Here is a 19,189-nt window from a genome sequence, read left to right on the forward strand (position 1 = left end):
CTTCATTCCATTCCTGACCCGATCAAATGACTGGAAACAAGCTGAGGGTTTTCAATTTCAGTCAATATTTAGTGTTAATAATGCTATTGCCAGTATTCTTTTCACCTCTGTTTTAAGCAACTGAAGTTAAAGAAAATGAGGTGTTATATGATTATCTCTATGGATGTCAAGAATTAATCTAATGCATGCATTCTGTTTACGATAAATTTTAATGTTAAGGATTTACGAAAGATCGTTGCATCCTACTGACCCATACTCCAGTACAGGTAATACTAGAGACTGTAAAAGAGCTTTCGTATATGTATTCTCATACATGTTAGGCCCTGAGTTTCTTCTAAGATGTTGAATAATAGAGACAGCTTTAATAATAACCTACTGATTCTTATATATTCAGTCCAAGATAGAGTGCTATCCATTATCATTCCTAGGATTTTTACCGAACTACTATATGGAATAAAGATATTATTGATTAACACGGGAGATAATTTTTGAACAACAACAGAATTGAGTGATCGTGTGGGTCCGGTCAAAATGAGTTGTTCTAGATTTTTCACAGTCTTTCATTATATTCATTGGTCTGATTTTAACTGAGAATGTTTTCAGTGATGCTTGTTTGTAACTTTTTCTTTACGATACTCCTTTAACCTGCGATTGGTCGCTATATGAGATTTTCTCTCACATTATTTTGTATTGTGAGTTTACTTCCCAGTGATGCAAGAGAGGTGAGTAAGGCGATTCAAATTTGAAGGGTAAGAATCCCCTCCTCTAGTCGGAACAAAGATTCGTATCAGTTCGGTGCGCCCTGTGTGAGAGGTTCTCTCATCGCGCGATCGGTAGCGTTGGTGTTATGTTGAAGTCTAGAGGAAAAATTTCTCCTGTTGTAGGCGTTAGTATTTGACGTTCTCCATTTGCAGTTACTCATAAATGACTCTTCAAAAATTATGAATCGTGGAAGAATGCTGGATAATAAGCGATGTTACAAACTCAGCTAACTCAAATGTTACAGAGAATACCTATTGTACTATACAGTATTCTTGCATTTGCATTGCGACTGTCAAAAACGTCTATATTAATAACAATGTTACTGGTTTTACGTCCCAATCACTATTTTCTACGATTTTCACTGAAGCCGAGGTGCCGGAATGCTGTCCTATACGAGTTCTTTAACATGCCAGTAAATCTACGACTGACGTATCTGAGCACCTTCAAATACTACCGGACTGAGCCAGGATCGAACCTGCCAACTTGGGCTCAGAGAGCCAGCGCATTAACCGTCTGAGCCATTCAGTCTGTGAATATCACGTACTGACATGTGACTGAATTAATAAATAATTTCCATTAAGTAGTAATTTGTTTCTGTAATATACGTCTAAAAATTTTCATTTAAAAAAATCTAAAATGTATAACACAGATTTTGCATCTATTTTCAGTAATTCATTATTTCACTCTTACTCCCTGCAATATTGTGGAAGAACTTTAACGTGAGAGAAAGTCTGACGTGCGATCACTCGTATTGTAACAAAGTTCGGCTAGCGACCACTGGCGGGTTAACGTCGCATTGACATCGAATATTTTCAGCGAAGGAAGGGTGGGAAAGGGCTAGGATTGTGGAGGTACCGGCCGCGGCATTAATTAAGGTACAACCCCATCATATGTTGGTGTGAAAATGAGAAAGCACCCAAAAACTATCTTGAGGACTATCAACGATGAATTTCGAACCCACTGTGTCCCGAATGCAAGGTCACAACTGCGTGACCCTCAGTACACGGCCAACTCTCTCGGTATTTGTCATATAAATCAAGTAAATACCACAAAAAAGTAACCTTATCATCAATATTGTACATAGAAAATATTTCGTACCATGAAATTTTTTGACCATATGCTCGAAATATATCTGGATCGAAACTTTTACCTCTGAGTTTAAATAGGAGTTTTTCTGGGTATTGCCAAGAAATAAACAGCACACAGTACATCATAATTAGAGAAGCAGGGAGTTAAATGTCCGCTGTGATACATCAGTAGATCATGACAGTTAGAAGCAATTATATCCAGAGTGGATTTCGTGTACCGTAGGTCTAAGTATTACTGAAAGATATGCATTTTGGACTCCATGAATTTAGCATATCACATACGATTTCAGTCTCATAAGGACCACTTTCAAAGCGTGCATTAACATTCCCAACAAAATATATATATTTATAGTTGAAAATATAATGGTACAGGGATCTGAAAGTTAATTAGTGATTACATAAAAATGTTAGTGTTGAACTGTAGAAATACTGTAAAGAAATAAATATAATTAAGTAATTTAATAGATATAATCTTACCAGCTATTGTAACAGGAGTTGAATCATGTCTGAGAAATGATATTATGGATGCAGAAATCTTCTTACGGAACTGGAGTGTGTATCGTAGAAATAGGATTGGAATGGTAAGAGGGGGAGAATTCATTCCGATGAAAGAAGAATTTGTGAGCTACGAAAATGTTAAAGATGACAAACATGAAATTCTAGGAGTAAGGCTCATCTCGAAAGATAAAACGCAACTTGATGTCCTTGGAGAGTACAGACTGGGAAAGGGTAGCGCTGACGCTGATTCGGAATTATTTGATAAGCTAATCAGCTATGTGGGAAACGATATGGAAAGGAATGTGATTGTAGCGGTTGATCTCAATTTACCAAATGTCAGTTGGGAAGGTAATGCGATTGACAGGAAGCATAACCAACAAATTGCAGATAAGTTAATATGGGAAGGGCAGCTGATTCAGAAAGTGAAGGAACCAACTAGAGGGAAGAATATACTTTACGTGGTGCTGCTAAAACCAGATGAGGTCTATAGAGAAAAGTAATAGATGGTATTAGTGAACACGAAGCTCTTTTCGTCGTAGTTAAAAATAAATGTGATAGAAAGGAAGGTCTTAAAAGTAGAACTATTAGGTAAAGGTCTTAAAAGTAGAACTATTAGGCAGTACCATATGCCTGACAAAACAGGCATGAGGAAGTTTGAAAAAATAACTATGATTGGTGATGGTAATTAAAAATGTAAACGTACTCTGGGATGGGTTTAAAGCAATTGTTGAGGAATGTTAAAATAGGTTTGTAACTTTAAAGTTGGTAAGTATTGGTAAAGACCCACTATATTATAATAGCGAAACAGAGAGTCTAAGAAGGAGGAGCTGGTTGGAAAGAAATAGAGGTAAAAATGGCTGTGAGAGTAAGAAAAAATTGAAGGAACTTACTAAAAAATTGAATCTAGCATAGAAGTCAGCTCAGGATAACATGGTGACAAGCGTAATTGGCAAGTCACACAAATTTTAGTGAAAATGGGAGGGAATATATAGGTACTTTAAGGCAGAAACAGGCTCCAAGAAACAGGCTCCAGGAATCATTAATGAACAAGAGGAGTGTGTATGTGAGGACCTTCAAAAGGCCGAAGTATTCAGTTGATGGGTGAAAGTCAGCAGTATGTAAATATTGTTGGTTACTGTGATAATGTTTAGTTAGAGGAGGTGACTAATACTAAAGAAGTACTATAATTTACCTCTCATAACAACGATATTTACAATAAGATACAAAAGTAGAAAATAAGAAAAGAGGCTGGAATTGATAAGATTTAGGAGGAGGAGCTAAAGACTGTGAGTTTGGATATAGTACTATATCTGAAGTTCTTATTTGATTATTGTTTGCGTGAAGGAGCTATACCAAATAAATGGAGAGTTGCTATAGTAGCCCCTGTGTATAAAGGAAAGGGTGATTGACATATTCTATAACTGAAAATGACAGGCCAGTCGGTTTGACATGCATTGCATGTAAGCTTTGGGAAAGCATTCTTTCTGATTATGTTAGACATATTTGCGAAATTAATAACTGGTTCGATAAAAGTCAGTTCGGGTTTAGGAAAGGTTATTCCACTGAAGCTCAACTTGTAGGATTTCAGAGAGATATAGAAGATATATTGGATTCAGGAGGACAAATGGACTGTATCGAGATTGATCTATCTAAGGCATCTGATAGAGTAGATCATGGGAGACTACTGGCAAAAGTGAGTGCAATTTGACTAAAGAAAAGAGTGGTTATATTCCTAGAAAACAGAACTCAGAGAATTAGAGTAGGCAAAGCTTTATCTGACTCTGTAAAAATTAACAGGGGAATTCCTCAAGGCAGTACTATTGAAACTTTATGTTTTCTTATATACGAAAACTAGCAATTACCCGCGGCTTATCTCGCGTGGATTTCGTAATTTGATCAAAGTAATCGTTCTTCGACATTGTTTCTTTATTTTTAAAAGAGATTCCAAATACATATTCCCACATCTGTAACATCTTCAGTTTTTGAAGCATACATAACTATCCCCATAAAAAGAATTCAACCCCTTGATCAGTCCTTCCCCCAACCTCGCCCTCATTTAAGTTTATTTTCCGAAAACAATAATACACGTTTCTTTGTTTGTAAAGGAGATTCCAAATATAAATTTTCACGTCTGTAACATCTTCAGTTTTTAAGATATAAGTATCCTTATAAAAAAATAATTCAACTATCTTTCACTTCTTTTCACCCCCCCTTAAGCGCCTTCTCCGAAAACAAAGGACTTTCCACATTCCAAGTTTCTTGTCTCTAATATGTTAAGTTTTTAACATATACTGTAATGTAGATATACCGGTACTCATTTTAAAAATTCACCCGCTTTTCCAATTCCTTTCAGCCCCTTAACTGGATTTTCCGAAAACAAAAAATACTATTTTTGAAGGAGATTCCAGATACCAGTTTTCATGTCTGTACGCCTGTAACACCTTCAGTTTTTTAGATAAATGTATACTCATAAAAATAACTCAACTTCTTCTTAACTTCTTTCCACTCCTCTCCCGTCTTAAGTGGACTTTCCAAAAACAAAAAGATACGTGTTTCTTTCTTTTGAAAGGAAATTCAAAATTCCAACTTTCACGTCTGTAACCACTTCAGTGTTTAAGATAAAGTATCCTCATAAACATATTTCAACTCCTTATTTACTTATTTTCAACCACACACCCCTTACGTCGAATTTCTGAAAAAACAAACGAACGCGTGTTTTCACGTCTGTAACATCTTTATTTTTTTTAGCTATAAGTATCCTCATAAACGTAATTCAACTCCTTTTTCACCCCTCCTCCTACGCGTTAAGCTGATTTCCCCCTCCACAAAAGTGCATGTTTCTTTATTTTTAAGGGAGATTCCAAATAACTTACCAATTTTCACCTCTTTAACATCGTTAGTTTTTGATATATAAGTATCCTCATACAAAGAATTAGACAAATTTTTCAATTCATTCACACCCTTAAGTGGATGTTCCGAAGGCAAAAGAACATGTGTTTCTTTATTTTGAAAGAAGTTTCCAAATACAAATGTTCATGCCTCTAACATCTTCAGTTTTTGAGATATAAGTATCCTCATAAAAATAATTCAAATCCTTTTTCACCCAGCCCGTTAAGTTGATTCCCCCTCCAAAAATGCGTGTTTCTTTATTTTGAAAGGCGATTCCAAATACCAGTTTTCACGTTTGTAACATCTTTAGATTTTTGGTATATATATTCATACAATAATTCAACCAATTGTTTAATTCTCCCCCCCCCCCACCGTTAAAGGGTTTTCCGAAAACAAAAGAATACCGTACCTGTTTCCTTATTTTTAAAGGAGATTCCAAATAGCAATTTTCACGTCTGCAACATGTTAGGTTTTTGAGATATACTGTAGATATGCTAATTTTAAAAATTCACCCCCCTTTTTCAGTTCCCCTTAAGTGGATTTTCCGAATCCAATATTTATGTTTCTTTACTTCTACAGAAAATCCCAAATACCAGTTTTAAAATCTGTAATATGTTACCTATCTGAGAAAATTTGCAGATATAGTATTTTTTTAAATGAAACCCGTTTGTCACTACTGTTCACCCCCTATTCATAGGATTAACCAAAAACACAAAAATACGTGTTTCTTTATTTTCAAAGGATATTTCAAATACCAATTTTCATGTCTGTAACATATTCAGTTTTTGAGATATAAGTCTCTTCATGAAAGGTGTTCAAACCACTTTCCCCCATTTTCACCCCCCCCCCATAATGGGATTTTCCGAAAACAAAAAGTACGTTTTCCTTTATTTTTAAAGGAGATTAAAAATACCAATTTTTACCTCTGTAAACTTCAAGTTTTTAAGATACAGATATCCTCATTTTAAAAATTCACCCCCTTTTCACCCCCTTAGCGCCGGAATATCCAAAAATCCTCTCTTAGTTTGCATCTACATGTTAATATGAATATATCCCCAAAATTTCATTTCTTTATGTCCTGTAGTTTTGGCTCGGCGATGATGAATCAGTCAGTCAGTCAGTCAGTCAGTCAATCAGGACAAGTTTTTTTATATATAGGCTACTCACCCCTCATTTCCCTAGTACGCCTCTTCAGTGATGCCTAGGCCATCTATGACAGCTGATGGCAGAACTGTTGAGGATCCAACCAGCGGAATCGCTGACGGACTGAACATACATACATACATACATACATACATATATAGGCTATATATGATATGAGTAAAGAAGTGGAATCTGAGATAAGTCTCTTTGCGGATGATGTTATTCTGTATAGAGTAATAAATAAGTTACAATATTGTGAGAAACTGCAAAATGACCTCGATGATGTTGGGAGATGGACAGTAAGTAGGCAATGGTATGATGGTAAACAGGTAAACAGTATTGAAAGTCAGGTTGTGAGATTCACAAATAGGAAAAGTCCCCTCAGTTTTAATTACTGCGTTGATCTCCATTGGGGTAATCACATAAATGGGATTGTAAATAATGGGTACAGATCTCTGAACATGGTTATGAATGTATTTAGGGGTTCTAGTAAGGATGAAAAGGAGAGGGCATATATATGTCTGCTAAAACCCCAACTAGAATATGGTTCCAGTGCATGAGACCTTTATCAGAATTACTTGATTAAAGAACTGGGAAAAATCCAAGGTAGAGCAGCTCGATTTATTCTGAGTGATTTCCGACAAAAGAGTAGTGTTACAAAAATATTGCAAAGTTTGGTCTGGGAAGACTTGGGAGAAATGAGACGAGCTGCTCGACTAAGTGGTATGCGCCGAGCTGTGAGTGGAGAGATGGCGTAGAATGACAGTAGTAGGCGAATACGTTTGAGTGGTGACTTTAAAAGTAGGGAATTCAAGGGGAGAAATTGGGGCACATATTCGATTACAGGATGGAGAGTTATGGATTAGAATAACTTGCCAGGGAGATGTTCAATTAATTTCCTATTCCTTTGCGAGAATTTAATGAAAGGCTGGGAACAAGAGATAGGGTATCTGCCACCTGAACGACTGCCATAAATTCAGATCAGTAGTGATTGATTTATTGATTTACACAGTCTTTTGTATTTGTTAATGTTTCATATTTGTCGACAACTTCTATGCTGTCGTAAGGTATGAATTGAATTTTAATAGAAATACATATATGTTGTATGTAACATTCTTTCCGAATAAAATAATAGCGATCTCCGTACAGGATGTAAAATCGCAGCACTAAGTTATATAGAGTGGTTAACTGTAGGCCTGGCGTCTTGCTGTACTAACACCTAGTACTAATTTCTACTGTAGGTTGAGTCCCATGACTATTGCGAATCTCCACATTAGGACATTTCGAAACAAATTTAGCTATTTCTTGGAGGGAAATCGAACGTGCCCTTCCGGGTAAACCAAGCATGTATGTATTGTTTAACTAATGCAGTCAGCTTAAAAATAATACATTTCTGGGAATAGTATTTATCTAAGGATTGAATTAAAAAGCTATAAAGTAAACCTCTGATAATCAACTTCGATAAATGAAGAGAATATAACATGTTTCACAAAACTTGAGTTCATAGATGAAGAGTTATTCAAGAAAAAGGGAATAATCAAATTCCGTCTATCCTTGGATGACCTTCCTGATACCACAATGGTCGGGAGAGAGCTAAGATTCAACCAATGAAGTTCGGACTGATAAGACTGCAAGGAACAGGAGCAGAGGATGTCTTAACTGGGCTACACAACTCTCTCTCTCTTTTACCAATCTCTTGTAAAAAACGTCGCACTCTTCGGAGCTTTCCTACATAAGATTTACATTAGTTTTGTTTTAATGAAATCGATTTGTATTCGATGTAATTATAAACCCGTCTCATAATATTATTAGACAAACTGAAATCTTCAAATTGTAATGTATACATTATTAAGTTCATTTAACTCTACTTGAGTCTGTTCTCTGTTCCAATGTTCGTTGAGTTCTGGGTACCCCTTTTCCCTTCATGTAGCTATCGAAGAACGAACATCAATTCCCATTCCGTCTTCCGCCTTGAGCTTTATACGCCATGTTTCGACGCAATAGCGAGTAATGTCGTTGGGGCACATCAGAAGGTGGCACTTCCATCGATAAGAAGTAATGGAGTCATAATGTTCAACCTAATGCACTATTCTCCGTCCCTAAACATACTTTACTAGCAGACCTTTTGTTACTAACAGAGCGTTTCTGGAGGTCATTAACATTTCTCTTTCTTGTTTCAATACACTTCTTCACAGTTCCCTCAGTAGACTGAAAATGTTATGATAGCTCTTAAGCTTTGGCTAACCGTTTGAGGTTGCCTAAACTACTGTATCCAAAGCAAGAGATCAAATTCTTAAAAAAACAAGCGACTTTATAATGCGGTATGAGTCACGTGGATGTAAGATTGCATTTGGAAGATAGCAGATTCGAAACCCACGTAGGGTAGCCCTAAAGATAATTTTCCTTTTTTTCTCATTCACACACTATGTAAATGAGGGTGCTGTAATTTTTTAATAATAATACGTAGACCCTATTATTGTTTTGCATTCCACTGACTACATTTATGGTTTTCTCAGAACCAAAAGTTGTGGAATTTCGTGATGGTAAGCCACCTACACAAAATTGCCGTTTTTAAAACTTTTATTATTATTACTATTATTATTATTATTATTATTATTATTATTATTATTATTATTATTATTATTATTATTATTATTATTATTATTATTATGAGGTAGGCTCAAGCAGAAGATTTCGTAAGCCGCTTTTGTGCAAAGTACGAGTAGTGCGAAGGAAGTAAGAAGGAAGGAATGAAGGAGGGAAGGAAGGAAGGAAGGAAGGAAGGAAGGAAGGAAGGAATAAAGGAAGGAAGGAAAGGGGGGTAAGGAATTTCCTGTTCCAAAAGAGGGGCGCGATATAATTACATAAAAATTTGCTGACCATTTTCTAGGCTCAGAGAGACTGCCAGATACCGAGAGGCCCCTGGATCTCATTACCGCCAGGTTAGGAATTTTCACCTGGAACCGAGGGATGGGTTCGGGGTCCCTTCAGCCTACGTGAGAGCAACTGAGGAGCTATTTGACGCTGAGACAGCCAAGGTTCACTGTATTGTGAATAACTGTCCACAAACAATATGAAATGTCTAAGTTAATATGCACATACGATCATGCTCGGGATCTCTTGGTGAATTCTCTGCACCCCTCACTTTGCAGACCATTTTCCAAGATACTGGGTCCCAAACTGTAGATAATTTAGTGTATATTTAACTCTTCATGTATGTGTATGTATGGTCGGACAGAATAGCAGGCTTCATAGCCTGAGTCCCGCCATATAAAACAAGACAATAAATAAATAAATAAATAAAAATCAACAGGAAAGTTTTCAGTTCGGATGTATGACTATGTCATAAGAGGAAATAGTAATAATAATTGCATGTCCTCAACTGCTGTGTATCGGCCTTTTCATTTAACGTCATTACTCAGCTTGAGTTCCAATTTCAACATACGACTAGTAAATGAATTTTAATAATTTTTGTCGCTTAAACACGCAACTTGTCACCAGAGATCATTGACAATTTAACATGGTATGAGGTGGTGTGCCGAATAGACATTCTGCCGCTTACAAAAACCTGACTACTTCTAGTAGGTTTCAATCTGTAACGTGAGATCCGAATGTTGACGCTCCACCATAGACTCACAGCAGAAAAAATCAGAAAAGAAAGCCTGCATTAACAAATTTTAATACTTTGTAACTTTACTGTTAATATTAGTAATAATAAATAACTGAATACATCACTAACATGAATAAATAAAATAATTGAAATCAACTAAATTAATAAAATAACTGGTCGAAACATCCGTAGTATTGGCGCCAGAGCATGATAATAATTCTTTCTCTCCCAGGGCGTGTACATAAAAGCTGCGTAATGGTATCTGCTTCAGGCCTTACCTAACCTTCTGAAAACGACTAAATGGGTAGGAACTGAACCTAGATTCATCAGTAACTCCACTGATTCTAAAATAACTAACAATATTCTCAATAACATCCGTGCATGAGCACCTCGTCAACACACCAATATATACACATAATACACACGCAAAATATTACCGGAAGACTCCATAATTACAACAACAAAAATGAAAACAGTGGGAAAACAAAAACGAGGACTAAGCCACCATTTGCAGTTAGTCGGTTGAACAATGCACATATATGTAGATAAGTATCCTTCACTGTCTCTATGTATCAACACGACTTGTAGATTCTCATAATTGGTACTTATTATATCACACAGATGCTGTACGGTACCTCATAATACTGTGTTCACTGACTAACACTTGTTTTAAAAATCTATTCACTTGTCGTTCCTGAATATAAATTATGGACAGTCTGAGATAGCTTTCACCAACATATAATACCAGGCCGCCACAAGTGATACAATACCCAGTGCCTAAGCACTCCACCGTTTGTAGGTCAGCAACGTTCCACAAACATACAAATACTATGTTCCAAAATGTTTGAAGTTCAGTCCAGTATAGTGGAGCAGTGTCACTCCAGTACCGTATAATCAGTTGTAAGTCTTCCAGTGTCCTCCTCGCCATATGACCACATGCCTAAATAATCAGCTTTCCCGCTTCCTCTTACACGATCCGTCTAGATTCATCCTGGCCACCCAATCGTGGGTAGATTCTCTAGTCAAGACCTCGCCCTGAATCTCTCCCCGGCCCCAAGACAATAACACCATCGATGGACTCTGGGGTGTTTCATATGAGTTATCGGAAGTTTTCGACTACAATAAAAAGTCCACCTCGTCAGACTTTGGGATGTCCGCATGAGTCATACAAATTACCTGAGTTATAATAGCAATGATTTTCCCAGCCGTTGTACGAAACACATTACTCATACCACAAATGGAGACCTTCCAGCTATGAATAAATACACAAATGAAATAATAATAATAATAATAATAATAATAATAATAATAATAATAATAATAATAATAATAATAATAAAAATATTAAATCGAATACTGACAATAATATCTCTCACTTCTAAATACAGTGCGAGGGTGTGATATATATGTACTGTCACAACTTGTCACTTACCACATTTGCACTCGTATTTGTATTGTATACTGTATGTATGCAGGTTCAACGCTTGTCCCGTTTCACTGCGGTGTCGGGAACGGTGAATTGAATCTTCCTGACGTTAACCTCATTACAGGATGGTGATGGTGGTGGTGGTGGTAATTATTGTTTTAAGGGAAAGTACAACTAGGAAACCATCCTCTATACAACACTAATCAGAGAGAAAAAATGGAAGGGATCCACACTTCGAAAGATGAAGCTATAGGCCAAAGGAAGGCAAGGGCCACGAAGGGCGTGAGAACGAAAGACTCACTAGGCCTCGGAAACCTAATACCGTCCTGGTCGGAAAAGAACAAGAGTTGACAAAAGGAGGTCGGATAGGATAGATCAAACTGAGGAGCCTGGCACAAGTATGTGGAAGCAAGTCCACGACCTAGCTAATGGCCCCATGGTCGCAAACCCACGCTCCCAAGTGGAGAGTCCCTGGGCCCCCTTTTAGTCGCCTCTTACAGCAGGCAGGGGATACCGCCTCCACCTAGGAGGGATCATTAGGGGAGTTAATGAGATGAAACGAATGACGTGTCACGTGATGTATGAATGTAGGAAGAGAGAGGGTAAAACCCGGTTCCGGCACATACCCTACACCTGTCGAATAGCACCAGACTGTCTGCATGAACACTGCGGAGAGGTTTGGAATTGAATCCAGGCTTTTGGCAAGCAATCTAGTGATTATAAATTGTACACCACCACCTCTCCTACCTGCCGGCTACATTCGGATGGTGAAATATTTTTCGGACCCGAACGGGCTAATCACGGTGTCAGACCATACAGGCTTGATGCCTTGACGATTGTCCTTTTTGTTCACAAGTTACTAGTGTGCCAGAGCAATGGCTGACTTACATCGACATGTCCGACCAGTCCTACAATTCTCAGAAAAAACAGATCCGTTTTCCAAAGATATTTTACAAACTACTCATTTCAGGAGGGTATTTTCGATATTTTATAAATGTTTTGGAAGTTTTAAATATAGGCCTATCAAATATTTAGCCAAACTTCTTGTTACTAATGATGGAATTGAAATACCGAAAACTGATTTTAACAAAGGAAATTGATTTGTGCCGATGTGTTTCTATTTTTTTAAATTGCATTGGAACTATAGACTCAGTGCAAATCGAGTTGACTATTCCAAGAAATACTGACTACAGACAGGAGTCTATTCAAATTAATTTTGGTTCCACCTGGAAGGATGATAACTGAATTAGAAATATCAAAAATAATTTCACGCCTGATATATAGGTGCACCATGCGTGCCGACCTGAGTGGTACAGTCGACCAGTCGTTGTCATTTTGTTCCATTCCGAAGTCAGAGGGTTCGATCTTAGTCGCTTATGTTGCGTTTAGGGGTGCTTAATACAACACCTTGTTGCTGGTTTCAAGATGTTGAAAAACTCCTGTGGAACAAAATTACGACATCGTGATGTACTTTAAATATCTATAGTAGTAACTAAAGGGACGTTAAACAATTATTGTCATCACCTGGTGGTTAGGATCCCCTTTTCAGGACATCCATTCCTAAAAATTAGACTTTTACCGGGCGAGTTGACCGTGCGGTTAGGATCGCGCAACTGTGAGCTTGCATCCGGGAGATAGTGGGTTCGAACCCCACTGTCGGCAGCCCTGAAGATTGTTTTCCGTGGTTTTCCATTTTCAAACCAGGCAAATGCTGGGGCTGTACCGTAATTAAGTCCGCCTCCGTAGCGTAACGGTTAGTGTTATTAGCTGCCGTCCTTGGGGGCCCCTGTTCGATTCCCGGTACTGTCAGAAATTTACGAATGGCGGGAGTGCTGGTATGTGGTTGAAATGGTACATGCAGCTCACCTCCAATGGGGGTGTGCCTGAAAAGAGCTGCACTACCTCGGTATGAGGACCGTAATTAAGGCCACGGCCGCATCCTTCCCACCCCTAGGCCTTTCCTCTCCCATCGTCGCCATAAGACCTGTCTGTGTCGGTGCGACGTAAAGCAAAATGGCAATAAAAATTAGACTTCATTAAAAATATTGTATACACTGTACGTACTAAAAACAATTTAAATTTCAACATCAAATTTAGGCCCGTGGTAAAATGGCTATGATGGTTTGATCTTGGTTCAGTTCCCAGGTATTTGAATGTGCTTAATTGTGTCTGCCTTGTGCCGCTAGATTTCTAGCACGTAAAGGAACTTCTACGGTACAGAAATTCCAACACCTTGGCTTGTACTAAAATCGTAAATGTAGTTGGAGAAGCATAAAACTAGTAATATTATGTATGAACGTTAAAAAATAGCTATGATATTTGTATAATGTTCGTAAAACGTCCAAAACTTTCAATACAAGTAAACCACTTTTGCCATTCTTCCAAACACAATGAATCGTTGTCCAAATTTGTGAAGATTTCACGCATCTAGAAAGCTCAGTATCCTGCGACATGATTTAAACGAAAAAAAAAACAAACTCTTTGTTGCTCGTCAGAAGAAAGTGGAAACGGGAGTATTTCGGTTCTATTAATGAAGTATTAACAACATCCAGACACGAATATTGAAGTAACGCTGAGCTATTTGCGTGGTGATACATCATTACAGACCTCTTTAATCTATTACACACTAAGGCACCACTTCATTTTCACGTCAATATTAAGAGAGTGGCGGCAATACAGCAGGAAATATTACTTAATAACAAAACTGCATCAATCTCTTTTATCCTTTATTTACGAAGAGAGTCTCGTTAAGACAAAAGCGTAGCTTAGAAGAGAAACGAGAAACATAAACAAAAAGAGAAGCAGAAGAAAATATTTAAACATGACCCACCCAAGATTTACGGTTAACTGAACGTTAATTATCCTCAGCACGAAAGTTTTTGATAAGAGGCGGGTCGGTGAGTCTCGTGAAGGGAGGAGTAAGGCGTACTAGGCCAGATAAGATCACCAGCAGACAGAGAAGTACTGCCCACGTCAGGCCGTAGGTAATTGTCCCTAGAGTCAACTTAACCAAGCCTGAGGATATGGGAGGAGCAAAACAAATCAACAAATCATGGCGCGAAATGGCCACCTAGACTTCTGTTTCCACTGCATGCCAAATGAATCATCCCTTCTTGTCTTCAGAATGCAGATATCACATTCCAACATTTCATAAACTGTTCTGCTACTTGGTGTTAAAACACCCTGCAAGTAAACAGAAGAAGTTCCCTGTAATGTCGTCATGCATACATCAAGGCGCTTCGTACACCAGGAAATATTTAATACAACAATTTGAGACATTTTCTTGAAATGTATACCATAGGCCTTTTCCTTTGTGTGTGTGTCATCAGCAGGGCGAGGGTTTGTACGTAATGAAATTGGCTAAACATGTTCATATAAACATAGGCTAAAAAAATGAAAATATGGAGGAACATATGGCCCAAAATGTATGAAAATCATGGAGAATAATCTACAGCTTATCATTCTATCGGATTTCCAGGAGTAAGTCTACACTTTAATTTTCATTGCTTAATCACGAAAGCCACAAATTTAAACGAAAGCCACAGAAAATAGATATGGATCACAGCGCATTCAGTGACAAAGCCAAAGCGAGCAAGAAAGACGAGAATGTGCATAAAGCAGAATGCAGCCTTGAAATATTGAAGTAAAATAGCATATATTAGAGCAGAATATATGGAAAAATATGCAAAATGTGCTATTACATAAAAACAAAACAAACCCCATGGCACTACAGCCCTTGAAGGGCCTTGGCCTACCAAGCGACCGCTGCTCAGCCCTAAGGCCTGCAGATTACGAGGTGTCGTGTGGTCAGCACGACGAATCCTCTCGGCCGTTATTCTTGGCTTTCTAAACCGGGGCCGCCATCTCACCGTCAGATAGCTCCTCAATTCTAATCACGTAGGCTGAGTGGACCTCGAACCAGCCCACAGGTCCAGGTAAAAGTATCTGACCTGGCTGGGAATCGAACCCGAGGCCTCCGGGTAAGAGGCAGGATGTTATTACATATCTACTTCAAATATAATTGTCCGCCTCCGTAGCTTAACGGTCAGCACTGTTATCTGCGGTTCTCGGATGCTCGGGTTCGATTTCCTGTATTGCGAGAGATTTAAGAATGGCAGGAGGGCTGGAATTAGAATGGCATACAGGGGCTGTAAGTAAAGCAGTAGAAATATTGATAGAACGCAATATGTAATGAAATAACAAGTACAATTGCATTACATTCCTTCAGTGTAGTCACTTTCAAAGTTTATTACCTTTTGCCAAATGTCGGGAAGCCGTTGTGGATGTTTGGCAAGCCGTTCTCTGTTGATGACAGCGACGGAGCGCCCTACTGCGCTGAGTAGACATGCCACGTCAGGAAATCGGTGGCCTCGGACGGGATCCTTCAACTTCGGAAACAGGTCGATGTCACAAGTACTCATGTCTGGTGAGTACGGAGGGTGTTCCAAGACCTCCTTTGCTGTAAGAGCTTGACATTGTTAGCGACATGACAACGATGATTACGATAGGGTGATCGTCTCGCGATATACGTGGACGTTTGCGTGGCATAGCCGGACGCAGGTGTCACTCCAGAAATCTGCAATAGTAGTCACTGTTGACGGTTTGTCCCTCAGGCAGAGCATGCGTAGGAATAACACCCTCGTAGTCGTCTGCCACAATCAACATGAGCTTCACCTGTCGAAATTTCTGTGGACGTGGCGAAACTTGGTGACGCCATTCATTCGACTGACGCTTTAATTCAGCCTCGTAGGCTCGTACCCACGTCTCATCAATGGCGGGAATACGCTGCAGAAATACGCTCCTTTGTTGCGGTATCTGTACAGGTGGCTGCTAGACACTGCATACCGGTGCCATTTCTGTAAGTCGACGAGCCTAATAGGACGCAATTGTCATCATTTGATGATGACTGAGACCAACCTCTACGGATAATTCACCGACAGCCCATCGATGGTGTACGGAAACGAGACCACTCACGATGTAAATCTGATTTTGAAGAATTCGCGGCCGATCCTTGCGGTGCAAATCCGCAGTCTCATTCCGACCCGCACTAAACGCCTTGACCTATCGTTCAACCGTCCTATACGGTAATGTAATCTCGCCACAGGCTTCACCTGATCCTCGAGAACATTCTGATGCATTTTACAACGGGCAACCTCGATTTTAATCGACGAATGCTGATCACCTTTTGAAAGCATGCTTTGGAGCAGGGCCACTCAGGGTGCAAAACACGACTTCGCTTGGTTGACCAGAGTGCAGACTCCTACTCCTCGATTTGGAGCAATAGCGCTTTCTCTCTCTTTCCCCACGCCTGTCTCGCACGCTCCACCTGTCTCCCTCTTCCTCACTTCCTCCGTAGAGCTCCAAATCCGCGCCGAGTTGAGCCTAATTGAGCCGATCTTAGCCAAGTAGCTCAGAGACAAAGCGTTGGTCCGAGCCGAGCGGAGTGGAGCCGATGCACCGTGCACAGGATCTGTGCGCCTCAGTTTGCATGCGTGAGATTTTGGGCGTTTGAGAGGCCCTGCTTTAGAGCGATTAAATCGACACTCATCACTTCAAGGTCACGCAGGAGCAACATTAACATTTCCAACTGGATGTCCGTCAAATGCACACTATATATCGACAACAGCGCCATCTGACCGCTTCCATATCCTGTTTGCACATGATCAATATTCTGCGAGTATTTGGACTACGTTGCAAATGCTTTATTTACAACCCTCGTATACAGCTCACCTCTAAAGTGGTGCATCACCTCGGTACTTGGTTCGGCTCCTTGGCTGAATGTTCAGCGTAGTTGTCTTCAATTCAGAAGGTTCCGGGTTCAATTCTCGCCAGGGTTTTAATCTTAAAGATGATTAATTCACTTCCTTCGGGGACTGGGTTTTTGTGCTGTAACCAACATACCCGCAACTCACACACTACACAAAACACTATCCTCCACCATCATAACACCAAGTCTTCTATACACGGCAGATGCCGCTCATCCTCGCCGGTGACCCAGGCTAGCAGTAGTCATACGAAAATATTATTGAACTATCATAATTCGAAAAGATATGAGAGAATTTTAACTGTAACTAATTAAAGAAACAAATGTGCATTTACATGGTGATTCCAGATTTAGTCATCAGTTTGTGAACTAGTTTGATGCAATTTTCCACTCATCTCACCTTACTCTATCGCACATCACTCTGATAATAGGCTTAACCTTCCCATTTTAGACTGGCCGACACTCCAGATTCAACCTGCTAATCTCTCGGAGCGAAACGGCCAGCTTTCCGTGCTCACCTAGGTCAATACATATCACCTTGCCACGATTAGGTAAAAACTGATGTTCTGTAAGTCGCTGTTGGCCGTCTGAGAAGATACCGTGGACATTAAGGTATTGTGCGGTTTGCCTGTCTTGTACAGTTCTCCACACCACCCCATCCAGGACTAATCACTTCATCACTCCATAACTATCACAGCCTACATCCTTCCAAATATATTTGTAATACTGATCCTTGTTCTCGCTCAGAACTTGTGTGTCACTTTCCCCCGAGTCAAATCTCACCAAACAGTTCTTTTCGCACTCACTGGACATATTCTTCTGTAACACCACTTTCCGAAGGATTCCATTCTTCATTTTTATTCAGGAATATTTCCATATTTCACTCCCTTTTAGTCCCATAGACTATGCACCTTATAAATGTTTCGCACATTGTGAAGAAATAATTTTGTGTGATATGAAGGGTTGTTAACATCTTTTCAGAATTGTGTTTCATATTTTTTTCCAAAACACTATAACTCCGAAAGGAAAACAAAAACCTCCTATTATTTCATTTCCCTCTAAAAAAGATTTTTCTTAGAGGCTTCATCCTTTATTTGTTAAGACTGGAACTTATAAATAGGTGCAGTGAGTGTGGTATGAAAATTGGCCTTTTCAAGGTTAAAATTATTCGGTAGGGAATAAAGCGAAGAGAATCAAATATTTGGAATACAAATACAATACAGTAGGCCTAGATCATTTCAAGTATTTAGGATGTGTATTCTCCCAGGATGACAGTATAGGCCTAGTAAGTGAGATTGAATCAAGGTGTAGCAAAGCTAATGTAATGAGCTCGCAGTTGCGGTCCACAGTATTCTGCAAGCAAGAAGTCAGCTCTAGGACGAAACTCCTCACACAGGTCTGTGATTAGACCAACTTTGATGTACGGGAGTGAAAGCTAGATGGAATTAGAATATCTTATACATAAGATTGAAGTAACAAACATGAAAGTAGCGAGAAAAATAGCTAGTACAAACATGTACGAACAATAGCAGGAGGGTACTCGGAATAAGTAGCGGCAATTAGGGGGGCGAGGGAGGGCAGTCGCTCCCCCCCAAATTTCTGGAGAAAATATTACATTTTTATTCCATTTTAGCTGGCTGAAGCTAGGAATTATAGGAATTATTTAAAAGAGCAGTTTGTACAAGCCCTGTTGCTTTATCAGCTATTTCTTTCCTTTATATTTAAATTATTATTGAAATGATTAGAGGAAATACGCACACAAAAATATCGTTCCGGTTAACCGATTTCTATAGCGCTACAGAAAGTGGTGGGTATTTGTTTTTCTTGCCAAGGTATGGACACTGAGGTATGGTTCACCCGTTTGCTGCGCGCATTCGTCAGTCTGGCAGTTTCATTAGTGCCTGTTAGTCTTTTAGTGTGTACTCAAATACTAAATTATTTTAATGATATAATCACACCGTACTTCTTTTTCATTGTAACACAGTAAATGTGTTATATTGTTCCTTTTC

The 19,189-nt window shown here is 39.0% G+C and overlaps 1 long non-coding RNA gene across 1 annotated transcript in view; it reads left to right on the forward strand.

Moving 5' to 3' along the window:
* LOC137498364 (uncharacterized) overlaps positions 1-19,189 on the forward strand; it is a 911,326-nt gene that overhangs the window by 527,608 nt on the left and 364,529 nt on the right. The gene's annotated exons all lie outside the window — the stretch shown is intronic.

The sequence above is a fragment of the Anabrus simplex genome, chromosome 1 (genome assembly GCF_040414725.1).
Source record: "Anabrus simplex isolate iqAnaSimp1 chromosome 1, ASM4041472v1, whole genome shotgun sequence".
In the NCBI taxonomy this organism is placed as follows: Eukaryota; Metazoa; Arthropoda; class Insecta; order Orthoptera; family Tettigoniidae; genus Anabrus; species Anabrus simplex.